At 40.9% G+C, this 10446-nt stretch overlaps 1 long non-coding RNA gene across 1 annotated transcript in view; it reads right to left on the bottom strand.

Moving 5' to 3' along the window:
- Positions 1-4714: 4714 nt before the first annotated feature.
- LOC122798621 overlaps positions 4715-10446 on the bottom strand; it is a 103954-nt gene continuing 98222 nt past the window's right edge. Inside the window, exon 2 of the long non-coding RNA XR_006364287.1 lies at positions 4715-5290. This is a non-coding gene — a long non-coding RNA (uncharacterized LOC122798621). The remainder of the gene's footprint in view (positions 5291-10446) is intronic.

Raw genomic sequence — 10446 nt, 5'->3', positions numbered from 1 at the left:
TTCCTATGTTTTTATTAGATCCACGATAACTTTTTCCATGGCCTTGTATATAAGACTAGTCCAACTTATGGGTCTATAGTTCCCTGGATCTGTTGATGGTCCACTTTATGTAGAGGGATGACATTTGCAGTCCTGCATTCTAGGTATGAAGCCTGTATGGAGGTTGTTGCTGAATAGACATTCTAGTGGGTCTGAGGTGTCATTTTTCAAACTAGATAGGAAGCATCTGTCAATGTTATCAGAGCTAATTTCTGCAGTGTGTTTATCTCCAGAAAGCACAGTGAGGACCCGTACTTTAGTAACAGTGGGGGATAAGTGGTAGAGGATATTTCCTAGGGAATAAGTAGTCATGAGATTCCCTGTTTATCTGAAACCTGGTTAAAACCTAACACTAAAGACAATGAAGTGTTACCACCTGGGTACAACATACACAGGCTGGATCGTACTTCAAGGAAGGGGGGGTGGGATAGCTGTACTCTATAAATCTGAGTTGAATGTCACCATAGATGTAATACAACCACCTACGATTAATAACTCAGAGATTCTTGCCACCAAATTGCAACTTAATAAAAATAAATGCATTAATATCATCTGTATGTACATTCCCCCAGGTAACAATATATCTACATTTGAAGATATCCTGCACTGGCTATCATGTCACTACCCCCAAGAAACCCTACTACTTGGAGACTTTAACATAGACTGGGGCACCTGTTCCTCAGAATCCCCAACCACCCATATTAACCTGCATGCATTTACAAAAATTATATCCACCCCTATCAGGATAGGTAAAAACCCAACCAAAAAGAAAGTATACTTGACTGGGTACTCATAAATAGTCACCCCCAACTGTACACCTCTGGTACCCTCCTTAATGGCCTAAGCGATCACCTTCTCACATATGTAATTAAGCACAAAACCATTAATTCCCAACAACCCTTACTCAGAAAGGTTAGAAACAATAAAAACTTTGATCCTGCCAAATTCCAACAAGAACTAAACTCATGTAATTGGTCTATTCTAAAACACCTCCCCTTAGAGGAAGCAGTAGCATACTTTAACAACAAATTCCTTGAGATCCTTGATTTGCATGCACCTGTTCGTTCAAAGAGAACCAAGGCAAAAACTGCGCCATGGCTTTCTATAGAGTCTAAACTCAAAATTACCCTTAGAAACAAAGCATGGGCTTTATGGCATTCTTCTAAAGACCCTCAAGATCACATTAAATACAGGCAATCCAGGAACGAAACCAAAAAAATCTATTTTACAAGACAAAAAACAATACTACTGTAATTTACAGACAGTAAATCTAAATAACCCTCAGAAGTTTTGGGCAGGTTTAAATAATCTACTACATCCTGGACAAACTTCAACCCCAATCCCTGCTGCTACTATTGATAAAACTCCTGAAGATGTTTCTGATAGTTTTAAGCAATTCTTTACTGAGACAATTCAAGCCCTAGCTAGCCAACTACCTCCTAGCTCCCCTGGTCCTGAAAGTAGCACCCCTAGAAACCTACTCGCGTTCAGCTTCCAACCAGTCGCCACTTCACTTATCCGTACCTTGATCAAAAAATTAAAACACACTACACTTTCTGCTGATCAACTCCCTGCCGAGTACCTACAAAAATCAGCTGATGCTATTGCTTACCCCGTCTCAATACTAATCAATCGAACCATAGTAGAAGCTAAAATTCCCACCACATGGAAAATATCCTATGTAATCCCACTTCACAAAGGAGGCAGCTCTACTGAATTCTCCAGTTATAGGCCACTAGCTATACTCTCTCCACTTGCAAAGATTATAGAAAAATGTATTCATAGACAACTCATGCACCACCTAATCCAGAGTCACCTTATGGCAGACACTCCGCATGGCTTCCGTCCTCATCACAGCACTACTTCAACCCTCCTAGCCTTTACCAACACCATAAACCATAATCGCAACAATAATTATATATCATCAGCCCTCTTTTTGGATCTTTCCAAGGCATTTGATATGGTTATCACCAACTTTTAATCCACACCCTGCAAACATTCTGTCTCGATACTGGAGCCCGTCAATGGTTTCAATACTACCTGAATGGTCGACAGCAGGCTGTCCTCTGGCAAAACAAACTCTCTAACCTTCTACCCAACACCCTTGGAGTACCACAAGGCTCTATACTAGGGCCCTTGCTGTTCTCCATCTTCATTAACGACCTTTATACTGTCATCCCAAAAGTCAGCTGTATCCAGTATGCTCATGACTCTACTCTGATTTGCTCAGCCACATCTCCAGAGTTATGGTCAGCTACCCAGACCACCTTTAATACCATAGAAAACTGGCTTTCTGAACATAGTCTGATCCTAAATCCCCAAAAAACTAAAATGCTGTTATTTTCACCAACATGTAGGTCTACCGCTTTCACCTTTACCATAAAATCAAATGATGGCACAATAATCTCCCCTGACCCATCTACAAAACTATTAGGTGTCATCATAGACAATCTAAAATTTGACCTACATGTTAACCAAACTATCAAAACCATCAATAAAAAACTAGGGTCACTTTACAGAATAAAAGCCTTCCTAACCCCTCCAGCTAAAATTGCCATAGCTCGCTCTCACCTTCTTTCAACCCTTCTGTATGCATCCCCTCTACTCTCGAATTTAAACAAGACTGTCCTTAACAAACTCTCAATTTGCTACAACCACATTGCCAGGTTTGCCACTGGGCTGTATTTTAGGACACATTATTGCATCAATCTAAATCAGCTTGGGTGGCTTGAACTATCCAGCCTAATCCAGTATAACCAACTGATTATGGCCTATAAAATCCTCTATAATCCGGACAATACTCCTGCACTTAAAAATAGTATCACCCCCTATAACAATCCTAGACCGTTTTGATCCTCTAACAAACTACTAATTCAGACTAGCAAAATTAATAACACAGCCGGTGATTCACTCTTTGCAAACTCTGTAAGTAGATCCTGGAACCCTCTTCCAGCTGATATTACCTTACTTTCCACCTTAGGTCAATTTAAAACTAGACTCGAACAACATTTGTCACTTAAATGGCAATGTCAATGTATCAAGCCTGGCTAACTCTCTCTAGAATGTGGAAAAATCTGTTAACTAGTTTACTGTGTAATTTAATTTAATCCTGACTTGCGCTCAGGATTAACTGTAACCTGTGGAACTTGTTTAACTTGCTTACTTATGTAATCTCTGTAAATAATCTGTTTGTATTATGCAATGCTGGTATTATGTAAGGCTGTATTCTGCTTACCCTTGGAACTTTTCTCCCCGGGCCTCAGCTGAAAATGGACATGCATCCAGTCGGACTATCCCAGTCAACAAATGTAAAATAAAAATAAAATTATTAATTAGTATTTTTTTAATTTATTTAGCATCTGTTTACTGGGAAAATGTCCAGCTGGGAAGAGGTGAACATTTATAGTGGAGGGCCAGGGAGTAAATCTGTATACAGTAGTATATGACATATGAAAAAAAATACATGATTAAATACAGATACAGACATAAAATAGACAGTAATTATAGATAGCATACAGTACAATGCAATAATAGTAATAATGCACAGTGAGCCATAGAGAATTGTAGAGTACAACATTATCATAACAGACAAAAATTGTAGTTAGATGGATGTTTTTGGCTAGGTTAAATTATACATTTAGCAGAACCAGCATTGAGGCCTGACTTTTTTTGCTAGTATAGAACATACATCAGCAGAAACAATACTGGTTTATACATTTTATAAAAATAGTTCACTGTAGTGTTTGGTGGTGAAAATGTATGATGGTTGCATACATAGATAGTCAGGAATACACAGTCAACTGACAAGAGTATGCAGCACTTATAGATGAAATAAGATTGTCATCAGACGTTAAGGAGGAGAAGAGGAAGTGTGTATAGGAATGTTTGTAGTTATTACCTAGGACTAGTACATGAAGTAGACCATGACTTATGCAAGTGTAACTTAATTACGTGTGTTATCTAGTGATTGGATGTCAAGAGACAGTGCATGTCAGGTTTTTTGCAACATCAGTGTCTATGACAAATCTTTGAGCACTCAAAATTTCGAACTTTATATGTTTGAGAGCAAACGTTTGAAATTTTAAGACTGACTTTGAATGGGGCTGTACGGTGCAGATAGAGAGAATTTCCATTTTCTGCACTGAAGTGCGGTCTTGTAGTCGGTATATATCAGTAGGGGGGGTGGTGGTGCAGGGTGGCTTGCCCGTGGCTCACGCTGTTAAAGTTTTTTTTTTTCTTATTTTCTTTTTATTTGATGTTCGAACATTCTAATGTCAAACTTTTGGTCACGGCCATGTAATGTTCGACATTTTGGATGTTCGAACATTTAACATAGACCCCAACATCAATATCATAGACAGCGTCTTTAGCATACAGAGTAGTCATGCTCAAATGATATGTACTCTTGTCTTTTACTTGAACCCTATTGCTGTTGTGTAACACTTTTGAGTAAAGTTAGTGTTGTCTACTCTTATCTTGTCAAGGCTTTTCTCTCTGCACTATAAGGTTGAGCGGTATGCCTTCAGTTATAACTGAAATGTCATGAAATAACAAGAAATTAATGGCTTTTATTGCATGTATATTCCTATATGCTAGACAGACTTTTTTGTGTCTAATTAGAACTAGTCAGTACGACTTTATTCATATATAAATAAACAGACACACACATTCCATGTGAAATTTTAGTTTCATTTAATTTTACACAATAAATTAAGTAAGCAGACAGACAGGTGCCATGTGAAGTAATAGTTTTTTTATTGCACTACTTCATAACTATCATGTCTAGGCATAGATCGATGAAAAATGACAATTTGCTGATTAATTATGATAATGAAGGATAGCTGTAATACACACTGTTAAATTATAGGAACACCACTGCACATAAAACTAACAAAATTAGTAAACATGGAGAGAGCCTTCTATACTTAATATAGCCACTCTGTTAAACATCTTATTTATATTTATACATTTCACATATGTACATACATAGAAATATTTCGTTCTTGAGCAATAATGCCATTATTGCATGTAAAGATGTAGTTAAGAGTTTGACCTATTTCCAGTTCTTACATTTGTTCAAATATCATCTTGCTTGAATTCATCTTCTCCATGTAGACCAACTGTTTGACATTCCTTCGGAAAGTGGTATAATTCTTTATTCTATTTACATTTTTCTGTTTTTGTCTTGCACTATAGAGCTCATGTTGCGACTCAAAAGGGTCTCTCACCTCCCACTTACGTGGTTATCAGTCTGAAATTAATAAGCATACCAACAAATAAAAAGCTGAACAAACAAATAAGGGGAAAAAATATAAATGATTTCAAACATTTAAGTTTAATTCACGCTACCTTGGAGAGTACAGTGAACATGTATTTTTTGTTTTCATCACATACTGAAGTAAACATGTTTCTCGACATGTACAATGTTATGTGTGTATATAGTTGGTAGTCTTACAGTACATAAATCGCAGTAGGGGCTATTGAGACAAGGATAAACAGCACACTGTGAAAAGCTAAACTATGCAGTCAGTACTGATGTGCAGGGCATCTATAATTGAGAGATATCTGTAGCACAATCATAGTAGACTGCAATAATGTGTCATCAGTAATTTATATTAATGACCTTATAATGACATTCAAAACAGATGGTTTATAGAAATACATACATCAATCAACTGATGTTGTTGTCTGGATATATATTCGATATGCAGCATGTACATTTGTACCACACTCACTACAATTCCAGTCTCACATAGACCTACCACGACAGCAAACCAAACACATAAACACACAAAAACATACTTGGAGACTCTAAATAAAAATCTGCCTAAGCGGCAGAGATCTCCAAAGCAGACACCCAAGCAACCGCTACCCCAAAACAAAACACGTACAACACATAGCTCACAAAGCCAGTGTGCCGAACAGTCACAGCCCTTAAGGCTAAACAACACACCTGATACACTTGTAATAGGTGACTATCGTCAGGCACACTGACGTCCCGCTCACCAGGCTGAACAAGGAGAAGGTCACGGTGAGCTGCCTGTCGGGCGCTAGGATCCGCCACATAACACAAGTACTCAGGTCACTCCAAGGCAAGTACAAATATGACTCAGTCATTGTCCATGCTGGTGTGAATGACCTGAGACGTACCTCCCTGGACTACATGAAAAGAGACATAGAGGAGCTCTCTGAGCATGTAGCCCAGGCCGGTATGACCCTGACCTTGAGTAGCATCTTACCCTCACCAAGAATGATGCCACAATATGAAGACAAGATGATCAATTTCAACAATTGGCTTAAGTATTGGTGTCATTCAAAGGGGATCCAATGTCTGTCAGCCTGGGATGACATGCTCGACAAGCCACGATGCTTCGCTAGGGACAGCTTGCACCTGTCACCCCTGGGCTTTTGGATATTGGCAAAGGCTCTTGCTACCCCCATAGTGCCTTTTTTAGGCAAGGCTCAAAAGACAAACCCACCTCCATAGGTATCACAAGGGATAAGAAACTAAGAGTAATGCTACTCAACCCCAGAAGTCTAAACCTCAAGATGCACACACTCGAAACTCTCCTTAGCATGGAGAACATCGATATCTGTGCAGTAACAGAAACCTGGTTCAAGGCTCCCGAGAGCACCCCAGCACTACCAGGTTATATCTCATACCATGCTTTTCAGCCCCAAAACTTGGACCGAACCACAAAGGAGGGAGTATCAATATTCGTCAAAGATACCCACACCTCCAGGTTGGTGGCACAGCACGAAGCATCAGAGACTATCCATGTGCAACTAACAGTGGGTAAAACTGCCTTCTAGTTTATAGCCTGCTACAGACCACCCTCCCAAACCCAGGAACCCCACTCGGCCTTCCTGAGAACACTGGAAAATCTGAAGGTCTCTCCAAACACCATTATATTGGGCGACATCAACTACCCAAACATAGACTGGGAGCATTACTCTAGCTACAACACCCTAGCCCAAAGGTTCCTAGAATTTATAAACTCAAATGCTATGGAACAAATTGTTACCACTCCCACAAGAGGGGAAAACATACTGGACCCGATCATCACCAACATGGGGGCTCTATGCTCCAGACCAGAAGTGTATCTCTCATTGGTAAGATCAGACCATAAACTAATCTCACTGGATATTCACATCCCGACTCCACCCCCTGCCCTGAAACTCACAGTGAAAAACTTCTCTAATGCAAATTTCACACTCCTCAGAACCGAGGTGGAATCCTTCAAAGCCCTCGGGCCTGTGGAAAATATGGCCCAGACAGCAGAATCCTTTATAAACGCATTCTATGAACACCTTCAGGAATGCATGGATCATGCAATCCCAAATAAAACCAAGCTCCAATCCTCCAAAGGCAGACGTCCTGTCTGGTGGACCCCAGCCATAAACAAACTATACAACAGAAGGAGGAAGCTACTACATGATAGAGCAAAATCCCAAAAAGAGAAGGCATCTCTGATCAGTATTAGCAAAAAACTAGGGGCACTCATAAAATCGTCTAAGGCCAGCTTCGAGAGAAAAATTGCACAAGACACTAAGGATAATCACAAGGCTTTCTTTAGTTATGTTAGGAACCTGGGTGGGAATTCCCAGATATGCTCAGAATTAGTCCAAAATGACAAAAAATACACCGAACCCACAGACATTGCCAACATCCTAGCTGACAGGTTCAGCGCAAACTTCGCCCCACCAAAGGGCAAATATCTATCCCAGCAGAGTGCTGCCCCTGACATCTCAGATGCTCAGGTAAGAGCTGCCCTCTCCAAAGCAAAAACACAGCATTAATGGGACCAGGCGGTGTCGGGCTGCGTCTACATGAACTCCAAGAAGAGCTAAACCCAAACATAAAACTACTGTTCAATCTCAGCCTTACTACAGGATATGTACCCAAAGAGTGGCGACAGCAACAATGGTCCCTTTCCACAAGGTGGTGCCTCAGCGGATCCTGGAAACTATCGCCCCATAAGCCTGACTAGCTTGGTCTGCAAAGCTATGGAAAGGATCATCATGGACCTCATAAATAAAGATATTGGGGACCTACAGACACTGGATCCTACCCAGTTCGGCTTTGTTAAGGGCAGATCCTGCCTCTTAAACCTGGTTGATTTCTTTGAAACAGTCACCAAGGCCATTGACGAGGGAAGGTGGTCCACACAGCCTACCTGGACCATAAGCGCCTTCGATACAATACCCAACTCGGGCATTATAGATAAGCTCACCAGCTTAAATATAAACCCTATGTCACTAGATGGGCTGCAAACTGGCTCAAGGACAGAACCCACATGGTTAGAATTGCTGGAGCCATGTCAGACTCCAAACCAGTTACAAGTGGCGTCCCACAAGGCTCAGTCCTGGGACCTCTCTTGTTTGGTATATATTTCTCGGTACAGGCCAACATGGAAGGACTCTGGCTGACCAAGTTTGCACGACTGCAAACTAGGCCATTATCGACTCCAGCTGACACAAGCATCCTCCAAAAGGGCCTCATAGAAACAGACAACTGGTGCCAGAGCCATGGCCTCAAGCTAAACGCCAAAAGTGTATAGTCATCCCTTTGGCAAAAACAAAGTGCCCACAAATTGCCACATAGGTGGTAATCCATTAAGTACAGAAGAAGTAATTAGGGACCTGGGGACCCAAGTTGATAGCAATCTCTCATTTGACAACCACGTGGCCAAAGTGGTTAGAAAAACATTTTATATAGCCCACCTAATCATGAAGGGATTCACATCTAGATCAGGGGAGGTCATCGTGCCTCTTTACTCATCCCTCATCAGGCCCATAATTGAGTACAATGCCCCTTTTGGGATGTACCTTACCAGACACCTGCAGCAACTGGAAAGACCCCAAAAGTACCTCACCAAGAGGATCAAAGTGCTCAAACAGATGCCATATGCTGCCTGGTTAAAGAAACTTCAGCTCTACTGAGTGGCATACCGCCTGCTCAGAGGCGATCTGTGCCTGGCGTATAAAGCCATGTCCAACCCGGAATTAATGGACATGCTGCACCTCAGAAAATCCAAATCCCATTGAGCTACGCACTCGAGAGACTTGAACCTCAGCACTGAAATAAACAGGACATGCTGGAGGGACAGATTCATAACCCAGAGGCTCCCTTCACTCTGGAATAAAATCCCAGTCCAGGTTAGGCAGAGTCCCTCATTGACTCTCTTCAAGAGGAATCTTGATGAGTGGATGGGAGATCGTAGGTTTACCCCGGCTATCACTTCTGTGTCACTTTTAGACAGAGGCACAGTATACGAACCTCGAAAAAGGGCATAGCAAAACTGTTTTAAAATGGGGGGTGAAAGCCAAACACACTCTGGCTAGGCTTATAAATGATGCCCTAAGGCAGATAGCCTAGTATGAACCTATGAACCTATCAGATGCCTGGTAATTATATTATATTATATTATATTATATTATATTATATTATATTATATATTCGTTTGATAAGTTCATCGGTATATAGTAGGCATGCAGTTCAAAAGACCGATAAGCTTAGCCTGTTAAGACCGAGCACTGCTGAGTGAGTTAAGCTCTATGGACCAGAAGGACCATGCTATATACCGCAAAGAGGATTAATGAGTTCCAGGCTATTCATTCAGAATACTAAAGAGAGACCATGTCTAGTATTGCTTGACATGCACAGGAAGGTTTTATTCAGTGAGTGTGCCAACACTCAAGTAAGATTAAGATCTGTAAAAATTTAGGGTGACTGAAGGAAAGAATACTCTTGTTACTTGATAGGTTCATTGGTGGTTAGTAGGATACTGACCCATAGGTCTTTATAAGCCTATCCGTGGGTACCCAATATAATACTAGAGAAATACAATATTAAGGATCTAGCCTAATGTCAAAATCTTAGTTAACAATAGATGCTCATATCTAGGAGCATAATAGGTGAAATCCTGGAAAGGAATTTATGGTTTCCCATCCAGTCATCCAGGCTACATGTAAACAGGCTCATAGAGAGGCTCTGTTTGATGTGATTTGCTTGCCTATTCAGGAGGAGTGGCAATCTCTGAGAGACATATCTGTCTCTCCAATAGGTCCTATTTATGTCACAGTCCAGGATAAGGTGCAAGGAGCAAGTGACCCGTATCCCATTATTCTTGCTAATGTGCACAGTTTCAAGTTAGGTTTGGAATCTGTGATTGCTGTGCATGGCGGGCAAAAGTCTCCAGTAAGTACAGTGATGGTGACTTTAGTCTGTCAGTGCTTGACATGTGGTGGAGACCCTGTAATTTTCCCTGCTTAGAAATCTCCGGGGTCTCTAAAGTTACTGCTGGTGGGAGGGTAGGTAAATACAAAGGGAGCATTGTACTCAGTTATTAGTCTGATGAGGGTTGAGTACAGGGGAGTTATGACCTGTTTTGCTGTTGAGGCAAG

Source organism: Protopterus annectens, chromosome 3.part1 (assembly GCF_019279795.1).
Source record: "Protopterus annectens isolate FY-2018-M chromosome 3.part1, PAN1.0, whole genome shotgun sequence".
NCBI lineage: Eukaryota > Metazoa > Chordata > Ceratodontiformes > Protopteridae > Protopterus > Protopterus annectens.
The sequence above is the reverse complement of the archived record's forward strand: the minus strand, read 5'-3'. Positions and strand labels throughout refer to the sequence as shown.